We start from the raw sequence: 13,159 nt of genomic DNA, 5'->3' as shown, positions 1-13,159 counted from the left end.
GATGGTGCTTTTTTTTTTTTCTTTTTGGTTGCAGAAGCTGGAAAAAATCTTTTTGCCTATGATGGATAGGATTGCACCCTCAGGCATTCTTGAAGGGAAGAGAAGGGTTGCCTCTATATACTGCTTGCTTAGTTTTGTATTCCTAGTTATATTTCTTGTCTCATTGAAGAACGCATGTGTTTCACATGAAGAAAAATAATGTATACATTTACTCATGACTCCTCTTGGATGCACGTTGACATAAACAAGATTATTAGAGGGTAGGATGGCCATTGGCCAGTCGTGTCCAACGACATATGGGTAGGGTCGGATGCAATATATATCAAACATCTATCAACCTGAAATCTGATTTATTTATTAAATGGGTCAAAAATCTTCATCCATACCTACCATTTTATTAAACAAGTAATCTAACCCAATCTACTAAGAATTGAAATAAGTTAAACAGATTAAATGATTATGGATTGCCATCCTTATTAGAGGGGTTACTTCAAATTCAAAGACAGCTCAATGGTCTTTGACAAAAAATAGATGAAAACCATGCATACTTGTAAGAATGACATCAATCACTCATAATAATAATAATTTTTTTAGAAAACAATGACAATATCATATTTAAATCAAACTTTCCCAAACCATCTTTATAATAGTCTCAAACCTAAAACAAGAAATCATTTTTTTTTTTTAAAAAGAATAAAGGTCCCATACATAGGTGTGCGATGCTTTCTCTCTCTTTCTTTGGCTATTAGCAATAAAAACTAAAATTGCATGGTGTAACTACTGCTATGAAAGTTAGTGTCTGGTTAGGTGGAGAAGAGGCCGGTGATCCTCTAGTATGAAAGATGTTGGAGTTAGAGTTGTTTGCGGAAATGGATGTTTCGCAAGTGGAGGAGGCTGTGAATGCCAGAGAATGAAAAAGAGAAAAAGAGAAGAGAAGAAGAAGAAAAGAGAGAGGAGAGCGAGAGAAAGGAGGGACAAAGGAGAAAGGGAAAGAAAAGAGAGATTGCAGCCCAGCTTGGCCACACTACTTTGTGTAATTAAGTTCTCTTATTTTCTTCAACACTTCTCAGAGTTTCTCTTGTATAATTCTCTCGAAAACTATGTCTACTATTAATAAATAAATAAATAAATAAAAACAGTTCCAGAAAGTAGTGTGGATTTTCTAATCCTTTCAAACCACAGAATGGAATAAATGATCTACAGCATTTTGTGTAAAGCTAAATCACTTGCATGTCTTGTACTATCTCAAGGTTGACAAAACAATATTAAAGCAAAAGTCATTTTCATGCCCATTCTTAATAAACAATGTTAAAGGATACAAGTGTGTATGACTCGGAATTATAAACCAGCCATTCTATTTGGAGTGGACGTCGAACAAAAGTTACACGGGAAGTCAAAAACCACTGTAAGTTTCCAACAAGACAAATCTGTAATGTTCGTGGAACCAAAATATGGCTCCCTTTAGCGCTAACAGAGGGCTGCAGTGATTGCGCCTCATATATACGTGCACACACGTGTGTGGGTGTACAAGCTTGCTATTAAAATTTATGGAAAAATAATTCCCAAGGAAAACAAATATTTATATGATTTGAGAAAGAATCCAAGAAACTGATTCTATACAACTACAAAAGAGCATTTGCAGCTAAACATATTTGAAACAATAATATTGAAAGAGAGAACCATGCAAGAGCATTAGAAGAACGCAATAGTTACAACTGAAGAAAAGCAAGAAAGGTGGTAGTGATAAAAGAACCAGGACATCTAACCATCCACAGCAACAAAAATATTATCTCAACTCGCACATTATTTTGTGAAAAACACATCATCTAAATGATTTGAGAAAAACATCCAAGAACCCGATCTTATAAAAAATTGGAAAAAAATATTTTTTGAAAGAAAAACAAATCATTTAAATTTGAGGAGAAAACCAGAAACTCGATTACGAAAGAGCATTTGAAGCTAAATATGAAGCAAAAGTAATGGAACAGAGAATGCCGCAATAGTATTAGTACAAGTAATTGTTTCGATTTAAAGAAAGTAAAACTTCTGTGGTAATGATTAAAAGAAAAACAAGAACTTATCATCCAAAACAAACACAATTATTTCAGCTAGCATACTTGAGAAATAGATATTCATAAAAAAAAGAATTTAATGTGACATTAGAAAAATTCAAGAACAGAACTTCTGAAAACTGTAACATCTAATGATTTGTGGAAAAAACCCAAGTTCTGAAAATTTGGAGGAATTTTTTTTTCATGAATAACACAATGTAAATGATTTGAGAAAAAATTTGAGAATATAATTTTATATGAATGGGAAAGATCATTTGAACTTAAATATGTTTGGAATAAAAGAAATGGAAAAGAGAACCTTGCAAAAGTAATGCTAGAAAGTAATTGTTTCAATTTAAAGAAAAGTAAAAAGAACAATGGTAATGATAAAAAAATAAACTAGAACTTATAAAACCAAACAACAAAAGTAATTACCTTTTTTATAAAAACACAGAATTTGAAATAGGAGATTGGAATGTGCAAATAACAACCAAAATTCTTATAAGATTGGAAGAGAAGGATTCCTTCAGAAAATCAAAAGTTAATCACCCAAAATAATATATGTGCTAAGGGAAAAGCTACATTTTTCAGGAGAAACACATTTAAAGAGTTGACCATTGTAAAATTTTTAACATAAAGTGAAAATGAAGCAACAAACATATATATTAGTTAAAAGAAGAATACCTGTAGCAAAAGATGGCAAGAACTATCAAAATGTTTTTTTTTAAAAATAAAACAAAAAGTCCAAACAATTTCTCGTTTGTAATAGAAATTAAAACAAACTCAGGTGCATACGATGAAATTTCCAGATAAGCAAGAAGGTACAACTACAAAAATGCAACAGCATTTTAATATTTTCAACTGAAAAAAAAAGGGGACAAAACTTCACAAGAATCGCAGAAAAAAGTAACTACTCTAATCCAAGAAGAATAAAAAGCTATGCTACAACAAAAAGAACAATCAAACAGGATTAAGCGACAAAATCTTTACAGTTCATTTGCTGCCTTAATTGCCGATATTTAAATCAGCGAGGCAGTATATCAGAAATTATTTTACATGATGAACAACACGCAGTTGCATATGTCAAATGCAACCTCCAATGATTATTATTTACAGAAGAAAAATACTTGGAATCATAACTAGTGTGCAGTATGCAGTATTCTAGCACTCATAAATGCAACCTTGATGGACAAATTAAATAAACCAGAGGAGCAGGACACACATACACATGTATTTATACACCTACATACATCTTATGACGATAACGGGATAGAATAGTCAGCTGTATAGCTACTTTATTTGCCATCTGTTAACAAGTAAATCTTCCCAAATAACTCTCCCAAAATAAGCCTCATGAATGTCACCTCCATGCAACGACACCACTATATCATGTATTGCTATTTGTGGAGCTCAGCCACACAGTGAGGACTGCCTTGCTTGTAGAGGCAAAGAAACATTATGAGCAGCAAGAGAGGATGATCAGACTTGTGCTACCTACATCACTCTCATATAAAAAGCATGATGCTCAGGTGTTCTTGATAATACAGCAGAGTGCAACTAGAACATTTGCAAACAGAGTTGATCATTCCCAAAGTAGGTAATCATTTTTCCATTTCTTTTTCCTTCAATAACAACAGAAGTAAGAGACTGATAATATTCAACAAGACTAGAATGGGACACTATGAGATCAACCATCATCATTTTCTTGCCACTACTGAAAAAGTAAACTACATCTTGCCCATAAACAAACAATTTGTTAAACATAATAAAATACAACCAATCAAAACACATTAAACAAAATGATCTTTTTTCATCAGTATCTGTTACATTGTTAGATCGCCTAGATGCCACTGAACTTGCTCATCTGCACATAAAAGATGGAAGAACGCCTGTTATTTCTTTTATTTTCCGATATGCCAACCATAGCAGTTGAAATTATCTACGAAGAATCTAACACATGTATCATATCAACAAGGTAAAACTCAACTATACAACACAAACAAGAATGAAGCTAGTCAGCCACGAAAGTTAAAAACTTTAAAGCATTAATTTTAGTAAGAACAGACTTCGGCAATTGCACTTTCTATCATAAGCATATTAAATGATGAAAAAACATAAGAATTAATCATTTCAATGAAGGTAACATATATGAAATAGAGCTCCAAGGAATGCAATCGCATTGGGGAGTTGTTCTCACAAATTAACTGATTTGAACAATTATATAAAGATTGATTCTGAAAAAGATGAACACCAAACTTGCTGATTTTTCAAGACCAATAAAGGTGTTAAAAAAGGGGAAAAGAAGAAGACAAAAGGAATAAACTACAGAGATAAACATGCAGAACTTGATTGCTTATTCTTGGTGGCTGATATTATGGTTCTTGGGTCTAACTTTAGCCTCCAAATTAATGAATTAGAAGCAAAATTGGTGCAATATCAAGGATAGTGAACCAAGTGGCAGCTCTACACCCCCACTTCATCAAGAAAAATAAGAATGCTGGCACTTCGTAATGCAATCAATATATCAAAGTTTCCACAATCCACACAAAGTTCAAGAAAACCAAGTCCTGGATATTATAGCCTATCATTCACATCAATGCTATGATAGGCAAATACTTACTAACATCATCTATATTGGAGATCACAATGTGCTCGTTGTTCAAACATGATATTTCCATAGTTTATATGCATATAAACTGTTTAGTTTACATGATGCAAAGTATCATTTGATATGATTCTCTCTCAATCCGTGACAGTGCAAAGAAACTTCTCATAGTTGATTTTTCAGAACATGTTCTATGAAAGCACATTATGGCCAAAAATAATCTAGGCTTTGTGAAAACTTATAAAATCTGACTCAGCTGCATAGCCTATCATGTTTCTAAACATAATCTGATGTAATCTGAAGTTCAGATGATGGTTTAAATTAAACATTTGTTTGAATATTTATGTTAAATTTACTTTTCTCTTTTTTATTTATTATATGCATTGTTTTAGGTTTTTAGTATCTTATGTCTGCTGCTCTTCTGAAAAAATAACTGAAAGGATGCATTTTCCATCGATGCTAAAATTGTGCTCACAATTCTGCAGATCTAGTTCTAGATTGCTTTGTACATTGAGGAAAATAAGATTAAATCGATTAGATTAAGGGTCTAAACTTGATTCTTGTTTCTTGAGGTTTAAATCACTTAAACAGCAAAAGGAGAGAAGTCAACCAATGATTTAGATATTATGGTGAAACTTTATGAAAAAACAATTTGTTATCCCTCTCATTGTATTTTATCTTCTCATTACTTTCCCTCTTACTCCAGTTCCTTTTTCTCTTTCACTTTAGAAACTGATCCAAACTCGCTATTAAAACCATCAGAAGCATTGATTTCATGACAGTTTCTCAGAAATTCAAGAATTCTAAGCACAATAATCTAATCCAATACACATTTTTCAGAAATTGCTGAATTATATTTCCATCAACAGAAAGTCCCCCACTGCAACGACTTTTCACCTATTTGAAACAAGTAAATTGATCTCCTTGATGTTCTGAAAGCATTTCAGGTACCCAGAATCCAGCGTCAAACATAAACAAGTGCATGGTGCCAAGACAGAAAGCATTTAGCAAATCAAAATTTGGAGAAAATATGTGCATATCAGGAATGGAGTAAGGACTATGTAACCAGTAAACAGCATGTGTTAGGATCGCTTGAACAAATGGCGCGACAACATCTCTGATAATCCCAAGGCAGAAAGGCTTTCGCATTCAAAAAGTTGTTGAAGTTTGGAGTCACATAAAATTATCATTGTGTTCATAGGGTCCTGATAAAAATTACATTAAACAAACAAACAATTGAAATTAAACCAAGAGTTATTGAAACCTGCTGGAGATCAAAAAAAAAAAAAAAAGGCAAAGAAAAATTTCTCAAAAGAAAAGACTAACCTCCAGCTGGTTATTTTTTATGTAATCCCAAACACGCCTCAAAGCCTCCGATTGAAGCATCTCCCTTTCACCAGTTCCAAAAAAATTAGCCAGTGCATCAGATATAACAACCGAATATTGATCAGCATCAGGTTCTGTTGCAGAAACCACTTCTGTAGCGGTAGTCTTTAACTTTTTAGAGTCTCGACCAGGATCTCCTGCAAAAGTTGAAACAGATCTGAGTATTAATCACCTGTGACATATTTGTACAACACAAACAAAAAGAAAAAGCCTTACTTGTAGATTCAAGTGGTATTATATGCTTAGCTAACAACTTATTCATCTTGAACATGTCAGTACAATCAGTCTCAAAAACCAAACGGAGTTCATCATTGCATATGATCTTCCTCTTGTTATTAGGATCTTGGAGATTATTCTTACGAATATATGCCCACAGCTGCTTCACAATCTGAAACAAGATACACGTGCACCTTTGATATCCTTAAACAAGTCCAAATATTGAGTATGGGTTTTCAAAAAATGAGCTTTGAAAAAGATGAACTTCTCGAAAGAAAATGTTCAGTCAGGAGAAAGAGGAACCTGAGTCCTTGCCATAGTCGGCTCACCAACGATGGCCTGCAGTTGAGGTGAAACACCGCAAACTTTGCTTAAACCCCCTGGTCCACCTCTTCGTTTAACTCCAGCAGGAGCACTGAAACATAAATCACAAATGGTTAACACATCAACATCAGACAACCAAGCAATGCCATTGATGTCTTCACAAAAGCCCTGTAGTTTAAGTGCATATTGGGTAAAAGGTATGCCTTTTTGTTGTTAGTAAATGAGTGGCCTTCGCCCATCTAACACCTTTTGCCTTTTTGGGTACGAACAAGAGATTGAGACTGATAAAATGACAGGAAGACAATGTAGTCAAATAAAATTACAAATGAAAGACTTCCACCCAGGGGGGAGGGAAAGGCGAATGCAAGATGAAAACAAGCTCTTCTTTCAAGGTTCCTCAAACCAACACTTCCAATCCAAACAAAAGAATGTATCCACAAAAACAAAATACTTTCACTACCAAGCTTGAAATTGTTAAAACCCTTTAGATTTACAAAATACTTCGACCTACCTGGTGGAAAAAGTATCTTCCTTAAAAGCATCACATCAGTGGCAGAAAAATCAGTTTGCATGCTCTACATGGAAGTTAAAACTGATGAAGAAATCTTGGACATTAAATTCAATACACAGAGGTAACTAGCATGTAACATCCAGTCACCTATACAAAAATGATATTTAAAAGAAAAATAGAAGTCCGAACAGTCAGAGGCTGAACCCACCACCCTACTGATTTTGCAGCCATGGCTGTAACCACGCAGCCCAAAATTGCTTCTAAATAGTTTTAGAGAGCTTATCAACTTTGTAGTTGGTCAAATGTATTAACATGCCCCTCTACCATTCACATCCTAATAAGAAACTTTAACGATACTTCACCCTCAAGACAGGTCTTTCACCCTGATTCACACCATCAGTAGGGAGTCTCTGGAGGCCAGTAACCCAATCAACATATTGCTTCACCACATCTATTGGGTGACACCAGATTGGAGTGACGGCAAGGAAAAACTCTTGTTTTCAAAAGATCACCATAAGATATTGATCCAATTCTTTCTCTTTAAATCTTCATTTTAAGCATCTACACACACACACACACACAAAAAGGAAAAAAAAAAAGAAAAAAAGTGGAGGCGTAAATAATTATAATCATGACCCTCATCTTTACTTATAGAGAATTTACATTAGACGCTTTAATTTTGGACCACTAAAGTTTTCCTTGTTAGAGACATGACACGCAAACTGAATAACCATTGCGGATCAGTAGGTTGTGCAATGATAAGTATGATATTTGCTATAAGGGGAAGACATAAAGGCTTTAGATGGCATAAATCTTCGCAAATAGAAGAAAAAGGACAAGGACATTTTTATGCATGTTTTTGGAATTTCCTTTGTTCAGCAAGAAAAGAACTTATACATTTTTTGTCAATTGGTGATCTCAACAAGACTAGTTAATTTGTTTTAGTCAACTTTGAAATTCCTTTTAGAATTTCTATCAGTCTAAAAGATTTGCCCAACCATTTTCTTGGTTTACCATCCTAAAGCTTCTACCCTGAATTTTTTGGGCCGTCCATGCTGTTCTCCAATCCCTCAACACAATATCATCCCACATTTTGAAGCCCTCTAATTTCTATTGCATGTATTATACCAGTCATGCGGTTTAATATTACCTAATTCTCTTGCAATGAAACTCATAAGGTTCTCTGAATGTATGAAGTTTAATTTTGTTCATGCTAATTTTAGCACACTTCTCCAAATCACTTTCCAACAACTCAAATTACAATATGTCCCCATTTTGTCATATAACATCTACATGGACACACCAATCGATATCCTATTCAGTTTGTTGACTTAAGATATTTACCTTTAAGTTGCAATTGCATAAAATAACTTCAAGAGTACAAACCACTTCGTCCACCTTGCTTCAAATCAATTTTATGGTTAGAAGTGGATCAACATGTTCCTTTTGTTCAATCATCAGCGATACCAAGTCTAAATTTTTAGAATCTTGTTCGTGTCTTCATCAAACTCCCACTGCATTTTATTCCCCACCTAACACAGTAGGGTAACTCAAAGCCTCTGCAACTCTGCTACGAAGCACCAACTTCCAATGGCTATAATAGTCATCTCAAAATTAGTATTGTATGCGATCTTCCATCTCATTTTAGCAATTGATGTCATCAAAACATGTCTTACATTTTATCGCTTTAATTTTCAAATAACCCTCTCTCACGCATCTTTCATTTATTCACAAACCACCCTCTCAGCCATCCGGTTTCTTCTCACACTTCAAATTCTAAAAGGAGTATAAAGCGTCACCTAATCAAAGTGTTCATACGACAAGAAGGAACTCCCAAATCGAACTCTCCATTTTCCATATATTCCACAACTCCAAGGGTGCCAAATTTTGAGATGCAGTAAAATTCCTTTTTCTTCAACCAAACATGTGCATAAGCACTGGTCCACAAATAATGAAGAAGAATCATTTAATTATTCACCGTAAACCCAGGTTTAAAGTCTATAGTTTAATCCAACAAATATTATTTTAGATACAGAAATCCAAAATTTTACAACCACCAAATCTATACATTTTAACCATCTCCAGGTTGCGGAACTCCAAATGCAAAATGGTACCTCTTTTCAAAACACAAAGCATCAATCTTCCAAAATTCCAACTTCCCCGCCCAAACCTCGCATACCCACAACTCCAGCTTAAAAACCTATTTCCGTCTCATCAACCGCATATAACATACATTGTTTTTATTCAAAAAAAAAAAAAAAAAGGACGCAACTTTACTTTAGGCACTAAAAAGCACGCAGCTTTCACACCAACCAAAACCCTAATTTCAAAATTGGGCAAGAAAGAAGCAAAAAGGAGTCACCTTTCTTTCTGGGAAGGCGCGGCATGCTCCGGGGCTGCCGGCACCGGCAGCAGCGGAGGCTGGTGCTGCTGCTGTTGTTGCAGCTGCTGATGCTGCTGCTGCCGGAGCTGCTGCTGGGCCGCCGCCGAGGCTGGGAGGGGCGCCGGGGGGTAGCGGAAGGAGAGCTCTGGGTGGTGGAGGAGCTGGGTGAAGGGGAGGAGGAGGCCGGGGGCAGGGGCTGGAATTGGGGGCGGGGGTGGTGGAGGGGTTGGGCCTGGGGGTGGAATTGGTGGGGGGTTTGGAGAGCAAAACGGTCTTTGGGGGGGCCGAGGAGGAGGTCGATCTGGTCGCGGATGAAGCCGGCCTTGTGGGAGAGGTCGAGGCCGAGTTTGGCCTCCAACTCCCGGACGACGCCGTTAACGGAGGCGATGGCGTAGGGGCCCGACTGCCGGAGGAGAGACTCCACGCAGCTCGCTATCTCCTGGTCCGACACCATCGCCACCAACTAGCATCTAACGGAGATTTAACGGCGAAAAAAAAAAAAAGAGAGAGAAGGCAAAAAAAAAAAAAAAAAAAATCAAATCCTTCGCCCTTCCCCTGCTCCCTCCGTCTGTCTGTCTCTCTCTCTCTCTCTCTCTCTCTTTCCCCAGTGTCTCTGTCCCTATCTCTGTCTCTCTCTCTTCTCTCTCTTAAATAAAATGGATTGACGGAAATGCCCTCGACGTCTATGGGCAATTACGAGGGGACGTACCTGCAATTCCGTCCCACAGGCCACCAGGATTCGGCTACTCTGCCGTGCGATTACCTCAGCGTCTCAACCGAGAAGCTTATGGAATTTATATTTCACTAGAGAATAAAAACCGGTCCTACTTTGACCATCCTGCTGTTGTATGCCTCAAAAAAAAAAAAAAAAGAGAGGGAAGAAATAAAACAACTTTTTTTTGATAAAAAAAATAAAACAACTTTAATGTCATAGAAAGAAAGATATCAATTTAGATTAGTAAAACCTTACTTCAAAATAAAATTTAAAAAAATAAATTATGCATCATATCCTTAATATATCTAAATGATTGTATATAGTTCAACATTATGGAAGCAAATTAGATGCGGCCAAATTTTGATTAATGTAAAATCATTCCGCATCTAGTTGTTCAGTTATAATCATCCTTATTGACAGTTTTGAACTATCAAAATAAGTTGTTAAACATATCTAAAAACCATCCTATTATCTATTCTATTAATTTAAGAATTAAATAAAATTCTAAATTTAAACTTTTTGTTAATAATTAATAAATAAATAGATATGTGTAGACTAAAAGTGGTAGATTTATCATAACAAATAAATCATATTTTTTTAAAATAAAAAAAATAGTTGATTAAGAAGTCCTAAATAATTATTTATAATGAAATGTCATCGATATTGTACTTTCATAAATTTAATTTGAAAAATTTAGATATTTTATTGAATAAAAGCTGGTTTAATTAATAAGTAATGTTAAGAATACTTAGAAAAGAATTCATAAATGATCCCAATCATTAAAAATAATTAATAAGATCCATACATAGAGTAATGTAATTTATGCTGGTCTATGTCAGGACTCAAGAGTTCTATTGTTTGTTTGGGCTATATTAGCTGATTATCTTTTAGCTAACCCTTTTTTTTTCCATATGTGATAAAATGAGGCTTGAAGGCAAGTACAACAATCATGGGAGACCTTCTTCTATAATATCTTGATTAGATATGAGAAGGCCTTTATAAATTAGACCACAATGCTTTCTAGGAAAGAAAAAAAAAGGAAATCTATTAAAGCCCACATATTTAATCACCGGGTGGTGAGCAAACTGTACAGGTTTTAGCACGAGGTGGGTGCCTGGTAGTTTTGACGTAAAAGGATGTCCCTTTCTGTCCGATTTGTCGTTTCTGATCTTGCTTTGCCTTTCTTGATAAGGAGGTCCCATGCTCCGTCCCCTAAGCTACTCCGCCGACGTGGAAGACTTGCGAAGCCTTCTTACGTAACTCCAGTTTGAGGTCTCCGTTAACATCCTGGACCTGCGAGTTCTCTGCATGCGCATTGGCCCTTCATGTCATGTTTCCCGTACAACTCGACCTAAAATGGTGATGATGACGGTGGATGTAATGGGCACGAAACGTGGTTATGACCCTTCTACGCGGTCTCTTGGATTAACAAGAACCGCACCCATTTTTCTCCCTCATGCCTTTTGTTTCTTTTATATTTCTGATGCCTTTTCTTGTCATTAGATGCATGGTACATCGATCCCTCTTTGGAATTCTAACTACAATTTGGAACAGAGAGCATGCTCAGAATAAATACCACAGAGCAGAGATAGAGTAAATTGGACGCTTGGGTGCAGCTAGGATCGTATCTATCGCTGGTTAAGGGCTCGTGGTTCGATACATAAAATATAATTTTACCTTTCTAAAAAATCTCACATGAGAAAGATACGTAGGGCTAGTTTTTTTTTTTTTTTTTTCTACGTGATAACCTAATCCTCAGTCAAATAAAAAATTTGTATATAGACGAGAGATATCAGTTTTCTTATTTTTTACTGCAGATTAGTGTATGGATAGAAAAAATTTCATAGTTGTAAAGATGATTATTTACCTGACATATTATTGTTGTGGTCAAAAATTCATGACTTGGTATATGACATATTGTCCATTTTAACTTACTGATTTCATGATTTTGTTCTTAGAAAATATCTCATTTGAAAAGAATGATTCCTTCTTGTATAAACTAAAATCTCTCTTAGCTCACAAGATTAATGATGCCTTCTATTCTACACTACAATAATATCAATAGATGATATTTTGTAAAAAAAAAATCATAATCACATAAATCCTATTATGATTATCAGTCAAGAGATCATTAAATTTTGGTTCAAAATTTCTTCTATCCAATTCGAATCACCGGACTAGCTCCCCACATTGCAGGTTAGAATAGAAACTTGGAAGTGATACATGTGCCGTATAGGCGTTCATATGTAAAATCATTCTGTTAGTTCTTAAACTCGTCTCGGCGGTGGCGGCGCAGCAACCAGTTCTAAGTTAACAAGATGACCCGCAATACTTTTATTCCAAGGGAGTCCCACGTAAAAATCCTCATGTCAATTTTGAAGTAGAATCAGCACATCAGCTGCCGAGACTAGTTGAAGGGTTGACACAAGGGGTTTTACATAGGACAGCCTAGAAAACCTCGATATCACTAAATTTTTGCATGACCAGGTGCTGGTGCTCATTAGTTCATCTCTTCATCAGGTGCACGAGGGAAGCCTTCATCTCCACCCTTCTACTTTTGTTTGTTTTGGATCATAAATTTCTCTAATTTTGGTGTTGTTGTTGGAAGAATGTTTTTGAGTTGGAACTCATTCAACTGAGCATCGTGTACCTGATGAAGCAATTCACAAGTTAGAAACACTTCTTTTTCCAGGCCTTGGAGTTCAAATACCATGACTGACTTTTGTTATTGCTTGTAATAAGGATTTCAACACCAGACACAGGCAAAATTTGAAGTATGTGGTCATAAGTCCTTTTACCAAGGCCTGAAGACCTGAAACTCTTGACAAAAATGTTAGTAGAGTGGTAGTAGAAACTCGACAAGGTGAAGCCTATAACAAGGTTAAAATGTTAAAAACCAAAGTTGGATTATCTACAGGATGGAAAAAATATTTCTCAAGCCATCAATAATACATCCCCAAATGCAAAC

At 35.5% G+C, this 13,159-nt stretch overlaps 1 pseudogene; it reads right to left on the bottom strand.

The window, feature by feature from the left end:
- Positions 1 to 3,735: 3,735 nt before the first annotated feature.
- LOC140851433 (uncharacterized) lies at positions 3,736 to 10,011 on the bottom strand (annotated as a pseudogene).
- Positions 10,012 to 13,159: the final 3,148 nt, after the last annotated feature.

Source organism: Elaeis guineensis, chromosome 1 (assembly GCF_000442705.2).
Source record: "Elaeis guineensis isolate ETL-2024a chromosome 1, EG11, whole genome shotgun sequence".
NCBI lineage: Eukaryota > Viridiplantae > Streptophyta > Magnoliopsida > Arecales > Arecaceae > Elaeis > Elaeis guineensis.
The sequence above is the reverse complement of the archived record's forward strand: the minus strand, read 5'-3'. Positions and strand labels throughout refer to the sequence as shown.